Source organism: Pteropus medius, unplaced genomic scaffold, assembly GCF_902729225.1.
Source record: "Pteropus medius unplaced genomic scaffold, Ma_sr-lr_union100, whole genome shotgun sequence".
Taxonomy (NCBI): domain Eukaryota; kingdom Metazoa; phylum Chordata; class Mammalia; order Chiroptera; family Pteropodidae; genus Pteropus; species Pteropus medius.
Genome location: NW_024345601.1, coordinates 17,322,400 through 17,339,764, shown reverse-complemented (window position 1 = coordinate 17,339,764; position 17,365 = coordinate 17,322,400).

The window sequence follows — 17,365 nt, the reverse complement described above, 5'->3', positions numbered from 1 at the left end:
TTTTATTGAAGAACTCATGAAGTGTAACTTGAAATTGTGAAGGAACAAATCGATTTGTTGCAAACAGAGCTGGTTTTACAGAAACGCTGAGAAGATGGGAAGCAGCTTCAATCCATCAATCAGAAAGCATTTGCAAAACACCTCGGATAAGTCAATTCCCTGAAAAGACAGCTCAGAAGAGGAGTCGGGGGCAGAGCTGACCTGAGGAAAATGGTGAGGCTGCCAGCTAAACAAGGGCACCTGCCCAACCCTTAACTTTGATTTCCTTAGAGCGCTCTTTTCCCAATATTCAGACGCCAAAGAGACAACTTGTAGTGATCCGAAAGGCTAAGTACACTCTCTTTATCAAGTATCTAGCCCAATATTCCTCTTAACTATTTTTTTAGAATTGCTCAACCAGAATATACTCCTGAAATGCAAATCAGAGAGAGAAAAACAAACCAATATCATGTTGACGCTAATTCCAGAAATGAATCCTGACAAGAAGAGCCACATAACAATTCTCTTAGAGAACCACTATGTCTGCCTCCCTCCTCCCCTAAGAGGAACTGGACAGTAATAAATTCAGGTACGGCATTCATTCATTTATTCATTCACTCATTCAACAAACACTTGTTGGACACCCCTGCACTAGGATGGTCAGAGATGAAGAGGACAGAGTGCTGCCAGCCCATGATTTCTTGATCTAACTAACTGCGCTGCTAACCTCAGAACCACACGATGTGATGAGCTATATATAGTGGAAGTGAAGAAGTGAGTGTATCATGTATCAAAAAATCATCCTAATTTTTTGGTGGGGAGTAAGGCAAGCTATGCAGGGCCATGCCTTTGGAGTCTTGCTTTTGCTCTTGGCTTATTGAAGGTGCAGGCTGTGGCCCTGGGATTAGTAGAGGCTTGGTCCTACCTACGCCCACCCCCTCCGCCCCCAAGAAACTCCATGTCTCAGTTTTCTGGGTTTTCTGTGGCGAAAGCTCTCACCCAAGAATAACAATCGCCTGAGGAGAACAATTTCTGTAAAAAGAGGAGAGTGGCTTAACCAAAGCCAAGACTCCCTCCCCACGGGATTGTGAGGGAAGAAAGGCAATTCTTAACAAAGATCCACTCCAGATGGGTGAGGGACATCAAAGAGGTGAGAAAGGTGAAGTTCAGTCTCTATTTTATTAATGAAAATTATTATTGAGATAATTGTAGATTTACATGCATTTGTAAGAAATAATATGGACAGACACCTTGTACACTGTTCCCAGTTTTCCCCAATGGAAACATTTTACAAAACTATACTCTACTGTCACTGGCACAGGAAATTGACATTCATTCAATCCACTTGTCTTATTCACGTTTCCCCATTGTACTTAGACTCATTTTTGTGTGTGTCAATGACATTCTATACAGTTTCATCACCTGTGTATTTTCAGGCATGCAACACCACAGTAAAGAAAATGAATGGTTCCAATACCAAAGGACCCTGTGTTGCCCTTTTAGGACCTCATCAACCTCCTTGTCACCATCCCTAACACCCGGCAACCACTAAATCTGTCTTCTAGTTCTAACTTTTGCCATTTATACTTTTATATAAATTGAATCAAACAGTATGTAGCTTCTTAGGATTGGCTTTTTTTCCTCAACGTAATGCCCTGGTTATTCATTGAAGCTACTGTATCAGTAGTTTTGTTTTGTTTGTTTGTTTTGCTGATTTGATTCTATGGTATGGATATTTAACCCTTTACTCATTGAAGGACATTTGGGTTGTTTACAGTTTGGGGCTATTATGAATGAAGCTGCCATAACGTTTATGTACAGCTTTTTAAATGTTGAGGGGCACGGAATTCAGAGACTACATTCTGGGACAGGCCCCTTTTTAAAATGGTGACTGTGCATTGGGCTCACTGTGTATAGATGAGCTGAGAAGGTAACACATTTCCACCCCTTAGATGCTGAGCTGGCTGCCTAGTCCCTGTGCTTCAAGGGCCCGTCACCATGCGTCCTCCAGTCAGCACCAGGACAGGCTTGGAGGAGCCTCAGCAACACTGGCAAGAAGATGGCAGGTGTCCCCATTGCTCAGTGGGGTTTCTAGCTATTCCACATCCCTCTGCTCCCTCGGTTTCTCTAACCCTAATGTGCTGTTCATCTAGGGAGTTACTACAATGCAGATTCCTGAGTCTGCCCCAGAAATTCTGATTCAGTCAGTCTTTGGTCCATGGTGAGCCCGGCAACCTGCATTTATAACAGGCAAACCAGATGTGGTCCTCCAGCTCCTCCACATTCCTGGTTCACACTTGTGTAATCTCTTCCTCTTGAGTGTGATTAGGGCCTGTGACTTGCTTCTCAACCAATGAAATATGGCAAAGGTAATGGAATCTCATTCCTATGATTGTGTGAGCTACAATGTACATCGCATTGGCTCCGATTCCTGGTTACTTTATGAAAGAGTGATGTCCACAGTGTCTTGTCCTCAAGACCCCTACTCAGTTCCTGTAGATTCATGCCTATGGCTTCTTTTATGGAGTCAATCCATCTTATATTCGGTCTTCCTCTTTTCCTGCAGACTTCTATTTTTCCCAGTATTATCGTCTTTTCCAAAAAACCCTGCCTTCTCATGATGTGCCTGAAGTAGGACAGCTTCAGTTTTGTCATTTTTGCCTCCAACAATGTTTCAGACTTAATTTGCTCTAGGATCCACCTGTTCACCTTTATGGCTGTCCAAGGTATCCACAGAGCTCTCCTCCAACACCCTATTTCAAATGGATGTATTTTTTTCCTGTCGGCCCTCTCCACTGTCCAACTTTCACATCCGTATATAGAAATTGGGAATGCTAGAGTGCAGATGATCTTAGCCATGGTCTCTAATGAACTATCTCTGTTCCTGATGATCTACCCTAATTCTTCCATTGCTGCCCTTCTCTTGATTTCTTGGCTGCAATATCCGTTAGAATTAATGACTGACCCAAGGTAAGCAAAATCTTTAATAAATTCAATGTATTCATTGCCTATGTTAAAGTTGTATATTTCTCCTGTAGTTATGTTTTTTGTCTTCTTGATGTTCAAAAGCAGTCTCGCTTTGGTACTTTCTTCTTCCGCTTTCATCAGAAGTTATTTCAAATCAATGCTACTTTCTGCCAGTAAGAGGGTGTCATCAGCATATCTTAAGTTATTGATATTTCTTCTACCAATTTTCACTCCTTCTTCCTCTGAGTCTAGCCCAGTTTTTCGTACATTATGTTCTGCATAAAGATCAGACAAAGATGGAGATTAAATGCACCCTTGCCTGACACCTTTGCCTACAGGAAACCATTCTGTCCCTCCATATTCTGTCCTGACAATGGCTTCCTACCCACAATACAGGTTACACTTCAAAACCATCAAGTGCTGAGGTATGACCATGTCTTTCAGATCATCCCATAGCTTTTCATGATCCACACAGCCAAAGGCTTTACAAAACATAGACTAACCTCTTGAAATTTTTTGGCACACTCCAGTATCCAGCAAATGTTCACAATTAGATCTCAAGTGCCTTTCCTTTTCTGAATCCAGCTTGAACATCTGACATTTCTTGCTCCATATAAGGTTGAAGTCTTTATTAGATAACCTTGAGCATCACTTTACTGTGTGAGAAACTAGAGCAATGGTCCTATCATTACTGCCCTCTTTGGCATCTCGTTTCTTGAAGATTGGGATATATATTGGATGTTTCTAGTATGCAGGCCATTGTTTGGTTTTCCATATTTGTTGACATAGTCTTGTTAGAATTTTGACAGATTCAGTCTCAGTGGCTTGAAATAATTCTATCGGTGTCCCATCTACCCCTGGTGATTCATTCCTTCCCAATACATTCAGGGCAGCTTTCACTTCACTTTCTAGAATTACAGATTCTTTCTCATAGGAATCTTCTTCAAAGGTATCTGTCATCCTTTTGTCTCATCTGTATAGGTTTTCATTACACTGTTTCCACCTTCTCTTTATTTTCTCTTGGTCAGATTATGTGTTCCTTACTGGATGTTCAGCATACTTAGTCTAGGTATGAATTTCCCTATTATCTCTTGAATCTTCTGTTACAGCTCTCTTGATTTTTCTTCTTTGTTGTTCTCTTCTATCTCCTTACATTGACTATTATAATAGTTCTCTTTACCTCTATGTGATAGTCACTGAAAATTGCATACAGGATTCTAACCTTGCTGTGTCACCTTTAACTTTTCTCTCACCTGTCTTTAACGATTTTTAATGTTTCTTCTGCTGTTCACCTTGATTCTTCCTTCCATTTTACTTGAGACATTCTCTTTTTACCTTTTTGCCTAATATTCCTAGTGTCAGTGCGCAGTTCTTCTAGTTCTCAGTCAATTAAGTTTAACAGTGCAAAACTGTTTTTTATTATGTGGACTTTAAATCCTTCAGGAATGTTATTTACATTATATTTTGATGTAATATAAGGGTACTATGATTCTTTTAGTGCCCTGCTGAGCACACGTGGTTTGGACCCACACACTGAGCAGCAGAAGGCAATGGTAAAATACTGCTGCATTTCCTTTTCTTACTCTTTTTTTGGCCCTTTTACTTTAAAAAGTTATGAGACAGTACAAAATGAATCATAAAATAGTACTGAAAGATGAAGCTCCTGTGATTAGGGTACATTATGTAAGCCTCCATCCTGCTAGAGACTCTGCTTGCTGGCTTGATAAACTAAGTGGCCACACTGGGAGAGCTCATGTGGCGAAGAACTCCAGGCAGCCTTTAGCTGCTGAGGCAGCCTCCAGCCTCTGCCAGCAAGAAGTCATGACCCTCAGCCTGACAAATGCAAGAACATGAACTCTGCAGACAACGTGAGTGAACTTGGAGGTAGGTTCTTCCACAGCCCAGGCAGTCACCATCTTGATTGCAGCCTTGTAAGAAATGAAGCAGAGTATCTAGCTGTGAGATAATGAACACAGGTTGTTTTAAGCTGCTTAATTTGTGGAAATTTGTCACACAGCAATAGAAAACAAATACACCAGGTATTACAAACTGAATGTTTGTGTCCCCGCCCCCAAATTCATAAGTCGATATCTAATCCCCAAAGTGGTGGTATTTGGAGGTGGAGCCCTTGAAAGGTAATTAGGTCATGAGAACAGAACCCTCATGAATAGGATGAATGCCCTATAAGAAGAGGCCAGAGACATAGCTCCCTTTTTTCCAGCCATGTGAATATAAAATGAGAAATTGGCAGTCTGAAACCTTGAAAACAGTCCTCACCTGAACGAACCAAGCTGGCACTCTGATCTTGGACTTCCGGCCTCCAGGACTATGAGAAATAAATGTTTATTGTTTAAGTCACCCAGTCTAAGGTTTTGGTTATAGCAGCTTGAGCTGATTAAGATACCTGGTGACTCCTATTTACTCAGCAACAGATAACCAACACACTAAATCAGGGGTCTGCAACCCCCGCGCTGCAGACCAGTACCAGTCAGTGCCTGTTAGGAACCAGGTCGCACAGCAGGAAGTGAGCAGCAGGTGAGCCAATGAAGCTTCATCTGTATTTGCAGCCACTCCCTAGTGCTAGCATCACTGCCTCAGCTCAGATCATCAGGCCTTAGATTCTCATAGGAGCACCTGTCCTTGGTGTCAAAAAGGTTGGGGACCGCTGTACTAAATGACCCAGATGCAGAACAGTGGGCTCTATTCTGGACCACACCTTGAGAATCATGGACCCAAATCAAGGTGAGGCTAAGCTTCAAGGGGCCTTCAGTACTAACTTGCCTTAAAACAAGCCTGAAGTCTTCTTGACATCAAAGATATGCCTGTGTCCTAGAGAGTCTTTCAGTTGTTCAGTACTTTGGAGTTTGAGTAACAGCTGCCTCTTGCCCACCAGGCTGCCATCTGACTCTCCTATTCAGAGGTGTCCCAGGACCATACATATGAAAATCAAAGAGCAGATACTTTGTAGTTTGTTCCCTTTCTCCACTCTTTGAAGTAGTGGGGAGCATCAAAAAAAAAATCTTTGGGGGCTTAAATGCCTCTACTTAGTCTTCCAATATTTAACTGATCATGAGATCAGCTTTTAAATGGCAAGAAGAGTGACATGTACAATTATGTGTACATAAGCAAAAATACATTTGTTTTGTGTCTGTCTCCTACAGAAAGAGAGAGTGCGGGGGTGGGGGAAGAGAAAGAGAGAAAAGAAAGAGAAAGAGAAAGAGAAAGAGAGAGAGAGAGAGAGAGAGAGAGAGAGAGAGAGAGAGAGAGAGATTTATTTTTTGAATGCAAGCACCATAACATAAGGGCAGGGATTTTTTCCATGGTGTTCACTGATATATCTCTAGAGCCTAGAACTTTGATACATATATGAGGGAAGGAAAGGGGAAGAAAAGAAAAAAGGAAAAAGGGAAAGAATGGAGAGAGGAAGAAAAGTAGGGAAAGAGAAAGGGTGAGAGGGAGGGAAGGAGATTGTGATGGTCTCCCATCAGGACAATGCTAAATTAATCTGATGTAATCATAGTTTCATTCTTTTATACCTCAAAGAAGTAGCTGTAAAAATATTCCAGAGCTGTGATACGATAAGATATACTCTAAAGACAGTTGTCTCCTCCATCCGCTTTCAGGGACAGTGGGGCATCATAACTGCATATTTATCTGTCATAAAATACCCTGATGCCCTCAGTCATCCACAATTTGCAGCCAATTGAAGATAGCATGTACATTTTAGAAACCCTTATGGTGACACACTACTGTTCACTCATGAGAATTCTTCTCATGATAATCCGCTTCCTATCAAACAATAAAGTCACATAACAGGATGGCCCATTGCAGAAAGGCCTCGTTCGTGCACAATAGCCTTAATGGGACAATCTTTAAACAGACCCCACAGTACAGAAGGTGATCAATAGAACAAAGTCTGAGACGGAAGTTTCTCTTTAACTTTCAATTTCCTTTTCTGGCTGAAAACAGATTTGTGATGTGATTTTAACATGGCTTTTGGCAACTCCAAATTTCTCTAGCAGTAAAACCAACTTCGTGGCAGTATTTTCCTCCTTCCCTATCTTTAGAGATCAAATTCGTTCAAATCTATCTGCAGATAAATCTGATGAGCTTCTCATGTTATTTATTTATCTATCCTCCAGTAAATTAGGAAAACCAGTACCAGCTTGCCTTGTACTTTTGGCACATCTAACCACTGAGTACTCTGATGTCTTATTTAATCAAATAATTTCTTTACACAGAATTGATATCTCTATTCATATTAAAAAAGGAGAAGAGAAAAATTTCTTAAATCTCTAGACTTTAATTTGGAATCTAGTTCGCCGCCATCACCTCTCTTCTCTCTGGGCAGTGGAGCCAGAAGGAAGAGAAGGTACTGGAACAGGAAGTAACCAAGGTCTACCTGGCACGCTGTACCCCTGTGTGCCCAGGCATGGGAAAAGCGTAAAGATTCTGCCTCACGTCAGACCCCCTCCCCACAGCATGATGCTCACTGTGCTCCCCTAATTTACCCTCGGTCCAAACGAGAGACCAGAGAGCAGTGCTGAGGTGGGCCGTCTACCACCAGGGATCTGGAGAATGCTGTCTAACTCCTGCCTCTGTACATGAACCAACCAATACTACATGCTCATTACAGGTAAAGCACTGAACGTGGACTATGTGAAGACAGAAGGCTACTGGGTAGGGAGATGGGGACCACCAGGTGCCACGAGTGCTAGGTACTGACACACATTTTCTCCTTTATGCCACCAGATACAATTTTGTTCTCCCTCATTTTACCCAGGTAGAAACTGAGTTTCAGAGGAGTTAAGAAATTTGTCCAAGGTCAGACATCACAAATAATCCCTGCTCTACTGACTATTAACTATTGCTCTTCCCTGACATGTCCTCCTTCTTCATGCTTCCTCTTCCATTCACGAACAGTCAACAATTTGGCTTTTTTTTTTTTCCTAAATGCAGGGTACTCTCTCCCCAATTCAGCTGTACAAAATGCAGGATATGTACTTTCGCACTAAGAGCTGAAAAACAAGTATGTGACCCCTAAGAAAAACAAATTTTGGTGGCACAAACTCATAAAGATAACCTTTATTTCTTCAACTGGGGTCTTTCCTTAAAATTGAACAGATAAATAACTAAACAAACAAAGAAATGAATAAATAAATAAGGCTTCCAGGGAAGTAAAGACCATAGAGAAAGCCTAAGGTGTTCTTTCTTTGCTGTCACTGATCAAATCAATACCGCCCGTGCTTTGGGGCGTCTCTTGCTCTCCTATGCATTTGCCCATAAGAGCAATAGAATTTGTTGATTACACCCATTTGGTTTTTAGAGGCCAAGGTGGATTGTGTTCGCCTTTCCTATTAGCCCAGCAATACCTCCTATATTTTTTGCAGCAGATTTTTTGAACAGCAGTAGGTTCTAATCAATCTTCCTGGCTTCATTTCTCAGAATCTCACAGTCTCCTCAAGGAACATTTCAAACCTTATTTATCATCATTACCAGACCCTAAATATTCACCAGATTCTATATTATTTATTACACCTAGTTAATTTCCCTATTCTGGCCTTATAGGTCAAATCACAGAGCATGTGAAAGATTAGTCTCACAATATGTCAGGAAGACTCCACGATAATACAGTCACATTTAGAAAGAAGCATTTCACCGCCCCTCTCCCCCAGAATAGTGCTAAACAGTAGCTGAGCCCCTCTGATTCTCTTCATGACTCTGCCCCAGTACCAGGCACAGGCTCCAAGCACACCGTAAATATGAAGGGGGTTTTATTTAGATTCCCTTTTAGGAAAACATCTCTAGCTTCTCCAGGGTTCTGTGCTCTAAGAAAACCTTCTAAATCACTGACTCTGCCCAGGAAACGGCTGCCTGGCATGAGCTGGGGCATGGGAGTATGCTCATCCGGTTGTACAGCTCCAAAAGATCAAAGACATGTTCTGTTTCCCTCCAGATGACAGAACCAATAAGAGAGGTAGTTGAATAAGGGGTTTCTTCTTAATACAAGAAACAACTTCAGAGTCCCATTCAGAAGAGACTGTCTTGTGCAACAGCTAAGAAGACTGTACGTAACAACTGCCAGGTATGGTGCGTGAGAGGCAAACCAGATACCCACTAAGACCTCTTCTAACTTGAAGTTAGAATGACTCTGAGGAGATATTTTAAAGCGAACCCAGCATCCTGTACCTAGAATAGATTTCTAAGTTTATCTTGTCTAAAAGTTGCAAATTAGCAACCCCAGCCTGAATTCAGCCTCAGGGAAATTTTTATCTTGTTCATAGAATGTTGGTCCACACAGGTTTATTGTTTTGTCCAATATTTAAGAACTAAAAGATTTCACATAAAAATCTAGATTTTTAAGCATTTCTTTCAAAAAAAAAAATAGAGGATCCAATTGTAGGAAGACTGTATTTAGCTTAAAGCTGAATAGTGGGCTATCCCCTTTAGATGGAGCTATGCTCTGCCAGAGTCCCCACCACCCTCCATTGTCCACCCCCCAGCATCACATTAAAGTTGGGGTTTTATTTTTGTCTTATGGATCTGTTTCCTTCAACACCTCCTTATTCACATGTATTTTCTATCTTGCCCCTCTAGCTATGAATGTTTGCCACTACTGGCCTGGCGAAACCCTGGATGAGCTGCCTAAGGCTAAGAGCAGTTAAATGACTTATCCAAGATCATACAGCCAGCTAGTACAAAGCAAGGAGCAGAACCCAGGTTTCCTTGTGACCTAGTGTTCCTTCAATTTGGTCACATTGTCAGTCTTGAGATAGCTTATTTCCCTGGACTGATCTGACTGTTCACATTCAGGTCGTGCAAATTGCTCCACTGCACTTGCATTTAATAGACCCTAGCGATTGAGTTTCCACATTTTCCCTTAAAAAACAAGAAGGACGGCAAAAAAAATCTCTCTTCTTTTCAGCTGACTTTGCAAATAACAAGCACCCAAAGAAGAAACACACTTTTGTGTATCTAATAAAAAATCGATCTGATGAACGCCTAAGATTTCAATATTCCTTGCAAAATCAGAAATAGGCCAAAACCTTATTATTTCAGACTCTGCATTTGATAGTCCAAATCAATAGTGCAAACGAGATTTCTGGGGGAAAGGTTAAAATAATTGGCAGAACACACAGGTGTTAAGCCACCATAAGCACTTACAAAGCAAAGAATTAAATACAAATAATTGATAATCTCATGATAAATCATTCTTATCTATCTGTATATTAGGGGCTTTACAAGACATCTCTCTATAATCTAATTTGAGTTACTGCCTGCACTTCAAAGTGGTCTAACCTTACATCTCTTAAAATCTCTTATAATCAGATCTGTAGCCGATTTAAGCTGCCTATGCTCCCAGTTAGTTGGGAATTCTAAGGACTGAGTAAACTGGAGAAAAGACTGGTTAAGGACTTAAAACTTTTAGTTGGGGTGGGACATCACTGTAGGTTTACTCACTTTGCCTGTGTTGTAAGCAGAGTTATGCTTTGCTCTGGCACTAAACAGAGACACAACTTGAAGTGATTTGCCATCAGGTTCCTACACAGGAGGGAGTTGGACTTGGCTGGATCAGGTCACATTTAGGCTCACCTCTTGGATAAGATTCATTTAAAGAGAGCAAGTTAAAACAAGATTGCCTAATCACCGTGGTCATAGACTGAGCTGTCAGACTAGAAAAAATGAGATCGGGGAGTACCTTAGCTCTCTATTGAGCCTACCATTCAGGTAGACACATATCAGACTTAGCAGACACTGTTGGTTGCCTACCCAGGATCCATTCTCCCTTCCTCCTTCTCAGGAAAACCTACACTGTGGACAGGTATCTAGGATGGATAATCAGCTAGTACACAACAGAAAGACTTACTATTGCTTATAACTAGTATCCATTCTGACTGGTCATGTCCAAATGGTACTAGATATTACATATTTAGAATTTCAGTCTTCTTCCCGGGTAGTTTAAGTACGAGTCCTGAATACAGAAATAAATTCTGATTAGTATCAGCCAATCACAGTAATCCTATCCTTATCAGCAACTGGTTTAGGTACCCTGGCTTGAGCCAACCAATACAGAGTATTCCCCTTGTTGACTGCTACTGGTCCAGGGTTAAAATAACAACCTAACTGACCCAATCAGACTGAAGAGAAAGAATATTTAGTCCATAACTGATAGAAGAGATTTTTCTATCACTCACACAGAACAAATAAATTACTTGTCCTTGCTGTTAATGGTGGCCTTCCTGAAACTCTGAGGGCAGTCCCCTTGAGCATAGAGCCTTTACAGGGTAAGCGGGGGAGCATGAAGACATGCAGAGAAATATAGCCTTAGTCCCAAGGATTAGGGTGCTGTGCCTGGAACATGCCCTACCTCCAGTCCTCTGTTATAAGAAGTAGTAAATTTTCTTACTGTTTAAATTTCTTTAGGTGGGATTTCTGTTCCGACATTCAAAACTATTCTATATTCACACAAGCCAATATATTCAAAGCAGATTAGAGGGCTCTCTAGGTGAAGCCAGTGTCTTAACCCATCCTCATACAGAGTTTTTAATCAGAACAGTTAGAACAACTATTTGGAGCTGCAAAAAATGTTTGAAGTTTTTAATGTGTCCACACAGTGCACATACACACGCTTATAACTGGGTAAGGAAGGGAGGTAAGCAAAGTGGGGAAAACATGGCTCTGGACTGAGACAGGCTTGAGTCCACCTCAGCTCTGCCTCTTATAAACGTTGAGACCACAGAAAAGTGTAAATATCTGTAAATTATGGCACTAATACTTATCTTTCAGCACTGTTCTGAGAATTCAATAAAGGCAGATAAAAAATATCTAATACACAATATAGAAGCTCAAAAAAAAAAAAAAATTTTTCTTTCTCCTTTCCCCACTCTATCTTTCAAGAAGTCTTCCCAAATTCCCTGATATAAAGTTTGAGACACTCCAATTGCCCCAGCTTCTGTTTTACACCTTCCCTTTATTCCTCTCCAACTCCACATTTGTTTGACTGCTTATCCCTGATATGCTTTGTATAGTTGGTATATGTTTTCCACTGATTCTACTTACTGGTACTTACTAGGTGGTACTGATGTGATATTTAATCCTCATGATTAGAATCGCCCAGTGAGAAACGTGATATACTTGTTTTATAGTTAATGAAATGAAGCTCAGAGAAGTGATGTAACCTTGCCCATGACTATTTTTAAAATGGGAATTACAGAGCAATGTGACTCCAAGGCTGTGTTCTTTGCTTCTCCATTATGCTGCCCACCCAAGGAGTATCAATTAATAATATTAAGATATATATATATATATAATATATATATATATATATATATATTATATATATATATATAATATATACATATATATAAAATTTTTCTATCTGTATGTCTCTTCCAGTAGACTGAGAGTTCTTCAAAAGCAGAACTATTGTTTTCTAAGGGAAGGTTAGCAATGCAAGGACTAGAAAGTTGCCTACTCCAAGCCATCATGGATAACACACACTTTTGATTGCCCACTGTGCAAGCCTTCTTGAGGCCTGAGATACATAAAGAGGCAGGAGACATTGTTCTTGTCCTCAAGAGGCCCCAAACCAGTTGTAGGAATAGGGTCTCTGCATAAAGAGCAATATGATATGTCTTATTCCCTCAAGTACATGTGCCACAGAAAGTCAAGGAAAGACACCACCAAGAGCTAGAACTGCAGACCTCAGAGGGAAATCCTGTGGGCACGGAGGGTGGGGGTGGGTAGGGGAGATAGAAGGTGGAGGTGATAGGGGCAGGCACTGGAAGCACATTGACAGAATACAGGAGGTATTAAAGATAAATAAAGCTGAACACTAGTTAAAGAAGTAAAGACAGATTTTAATCAATAATATACTTTTGCAGTAAGGAAGAGTCCAGCATGAATGAAGGTCGACTTTGATTTGTACAGAAGTGACTGGGCATTTTAAAGGGAAGATGAGGGAACAGGGAGGAGGTGATTCAAGGCTCAGTGGAGTCAGGGAAGTGACAAACTGCAAAAGCTGAAAGGAATCTGGTCCATGTGAAACCTATCTGGGATTGCTAACAGGTGCTTATCGAAGTTCAGCTCCTACCCTCCCACAGAGATAGGGAAACAGGGGCCCCATCTTCAGGTTTTGGCAGAAACTGTAAACGTTTTTTAGCAGTCTTGAGTTTTCTCAGACAGGCACGTTAAGGGATGTGGCTTTGATCTGTTAGAAACTACGTTAGTGTTTGTTCAAGTCTTTATAAGCCAATGTTGAGACTAGAGGAAAAGAGGGCTCCAAGGAGCCTGGCTAGAGTTTGGTCAAGGAGAGAGTCTCTGTCAGAGGCAGCTCTAAGGCAGCTAGCCTGGAACTAACTGAGTTCTCTACATAGAAGAGTAGTGGATAGGACTGATAATGAAAGGAAAAACCCAGACTGGTGGTTTTGAACTCTCCCTTACAGGTCTGGTAAGCAATAGTCTCAATTTGTCCAAGATTGAGGGGTTTCCCAGGATACGAGACATTCGATGCTAAAATGGGGAAAATTCAAGCAAATGGGACCTGTTGATCACCACCCTATGTGGAAGCATCACGCACCTGGGGAAGGTTATCAAACAGGAAGGCAGAGTGTGTTAAGAAAGTGGTTTCAGGTGATTCCTTCCGCTGTGCAATGTTAAAGACCACAAGCCTCACTGGGCATTTAGTAGGTGTCACTGCACCCTGTGTGGCATGTCACTGAGTCCTGGCATGTTAGTTCCAGACATCTTAGTCTTCCAAGGTTTTTAAGCTGAGACGGGTCTTCCTCTTTTGCTTTGGGAAGCTCAAACACACAACACTGTGCATCGTGAACTGTTAGAGAAGGTAAGACCCCTCACTATAAGATCTGCATTTAAAGAACTTTGAGAAATTTGACTGCAGAGGCAGAAGGACTGGGTTGGAACTCCCTCGAGACCAATATCTAGCCATGTGACCCTGTGCACAGCCTTTACATTCCTTGAGCCTCAGTCTCCTCATCTGTAAAACAGAGACATAAAAACCACCTACCTATTGAAAGAATGAAATGAGATGATGCATGAGAGGCCCTTAACAGGGTGCCTGGAATGTATTAAATATTCATTGAGTAGCAGCTATTGTTCTAATTGTGGTAGTTGTTTTTGTTGTTAAGCATGGAAAAAAAGCACAATTTTATCCCCAGTGTTTAAAGGTCAACATCCTGAAACATTTCCTCTGGGTTAGATTTTCAGGTGAAATAAAAAAACATGAAGAATCTGTCACATAAATAGAAGTTGACCCTGGGTCCCCTAGACTTATGTAATGGCCACTCAGAGACTTCTGGAGAAACAAAGTAGACTAGTGAAAAATGCTTGTATTGCCCCTGGGTGCCATCCATCAGTGAGAAAGGATTACCCCCAGATTTTATTTTCTATGTTAGGGGAAGACCAAAAAAATGGAACAAAATCCAATTAACAAAAACACAACTGATTTTAGAAATCCAAGAACACAGTGCATCATTCTGGCTCTTCAAGGAAAACTCTATCAGCATCAAGTGTGGTTAACAACACAGAGAGATAAAACATTTATTAATTTTTTTAAAAAATGCTCATATTTTAAAGCCTCAGGAATGCAGAATAACCGAATCACTCTGTAAAATACTGACACTTGATTATTGCTGCAGTGATGAGCAAAATTCAACAGAGCAGCACAGCAAAGCACCTGACGAAGACCCCCCCACCCGGTCTAAGAAGGCCTTTGAAAGGCAGCCAGCTGTGTGAGATACCAGATCAGGACCCTTTTAAAACACCAGAGGATGTCCAGGCCATAGCAGTCCAGGTACCTTTATCTGAAATCCCTGGCCTCCTCCTGGACTACAGCCCTGAACAAATCCTGGCTTCATCACCTACAAATTTTAGTATTTGACTGTTCAGTGGGGAAGACACTATTTACTAGCCAGGATTAGTTTCAAGAATAAGAGAAAAGCCTTAGTTCAATACCTAGAAGACAGTGAGCACCCAATGACTTTTCCTCTCTGTCCTTTGAAGCTCTTAGTCCCTGACTCATCCAAGCCCCACAACTCACACCCTTTCCTCAAACTTTATGTCAGTTTATGCCTCGTTTTATCGGCATATGTTCTTCCAACCTCATAACGGTGAAGTCTTTAAAGCAAGAGATGGTTGATTATTTAACATACACACAGCATATCTGTGCCAATCTTAGCTCTAAATCTTCATGAACACTGACTTGTTAAGTCTTCATAATAATCACGTGAGATCAAAAATATTTTGATTCCTGTTTTACAGATGAGAAAACTGAGGCATAAAGAGATTCAATAACTTGTCAAGGTGGCAGCTGGCTAGGTCCTCTGCTGTCATTTGAACTCATGGGGGCTAGCTCCTGAGACCATGCTCTTAACCACCAGACCCCTTGTTTTAGACATCTGTGCCCTGCAATGCCTACCTCAAGGAAGGCCCTCAACAAAGACTTGTCAACAGAAAAACAATTTAGTCAATAAATATTACTTTACACATGAGGAAACTGAAAAGCAGTGAGGTTATACAGTTTGTCTTCAGTCAGAAAGACAACTGGGCAGCAGATCATGGCCCAAAATGTCAGAGCCCTGGTGACTTGTTTTTTCTTGCCACACCATACTAATGGCCTTTGGAGGTAAGCGCCACCCTTTAATGGAAGAGAAGAGAACAAGGCATGTGAGCAAGCCTCTGTCCATGGTCCCACACCTGGACCAGATGAGGACCACACTTCTCTTACCCCTTGACCCCATCCACCATGTCGCAATTGGGGTCTTTACACTTTGGATCAGCAGTAACTGCTTACTGGGTTTGACTTATTTTTAAAACTATTTAGGGTTGGTCATGTACAAGACAGCCAGCTGAACGTAAGCACACAGGCCACTGGCAGGCCAGGCAAGAGAAGCAGAGGCCTGGACCAGATGCCCCACAGGCTACTGCTTAGGACAAGTCTTCACTGACTTTAATAAGCATCTCAGGCACACAAGATTTTCCAAACCAAATTCCACTTCTGAGTGCTGTAGAATTTTCTGACAGTCATCATTTCTACATCTTTTCATATCAGTAAACTAGCTTTTAAAAGTTCAAGATAAAAAATCCTTAATTTTAACCCTTTGCAGTCTATCAATGTATTACCTTGTACTACCAGGAATACTGGCTGTTGTGTGGACCTGGGCATGGTCTCAGGACCCAGGGGCTGAGGTTCAAATCTCAGCTCCTAAACTTGGTGACTGTGCGGCACTGGGCTTTGTGCCTCATTGCCCTCATATTTTAAAGGATGATAATCATAGTAGCCACCTCATAGGCTTGATTTGGGAATTAAATAAGCTTGTGTACATATATATATATGTATAGATTATGTACATATGTTTATAAGCATATACATATACACAAATACATGTAAATATTTGTGCATATACTATACATATATATACATACATATAACTATACATGTCTATAATTACAGGTTGAATTATGTTTCCCCTAAATTCATATGTTGAAGTCCTCACCCACAGGAAGGACCTCAGAATGTGACCTTATTTGGAGACATGGTCTTTACAGAGGTAATCAGGTTAAAATGCAGCAATTAGGATAGGCCCTAATCCAACAGGACTGGTATCCTTATAAAAAGAGTATGTTTGAACTCAGATATATACAGAGAGAAGACAATGTGAAGATACAGGGAGAAGATAACCATCTACAAGGAGAAAGGCCTGGAACAGAATTTTTACCACAGCTCTCAGAAGGAACCAACCTTGCCGACATCTCCGTCTCAGACTTCCAGCCTCCAGAACTGTGAGACAATACATTTCCATTGTTTCAATCACCCAGTTTGTGGTACTTCATTATAGCCACGAGAGAGATAGAGACAGAGACAGACAGTGACAGAGAGAGACAGAGGGACAGAGAGAGACAGAGACAGAGATAGGTGGAGAGGGAAAATGGGGAGAGGACAGGGGAGAGAGGGGAGGAGAGACAGAGAGAGTCAGGCAAGCATCGCCATTCAGAAAGTTACCCAGCACATGTAAGCAGTAATATTTAACTATTAGCTAAAAATAGTAGTAAATACATTATTAATCAGAAAGTGTGTAGTTTTACACTGCACTTTTTAAAAATTCAGACCTGTGGATACAAAATCACATAAGAGGAAAATAGGATGATGACTGCAGTCCACATGCCCACCAGAGAAATGCCAGGCCAGCCAGGCTCATCTCTTCCAATATAGATGCCACTGTAAGAGCCGCACCATAACAAGTAATAATGCAGAGTCTCTCTATAGCTTTTCTCTGACTTATGAGTCAAACATGAGCTGATATCATCACTGATTTAATGTTGGAACAAGCATTTCCTACTGCTCCTCTTTCTAGCTTCCAAATGAGTTTAATGGAAATGTATTCTGTTATATCAAGGTAAG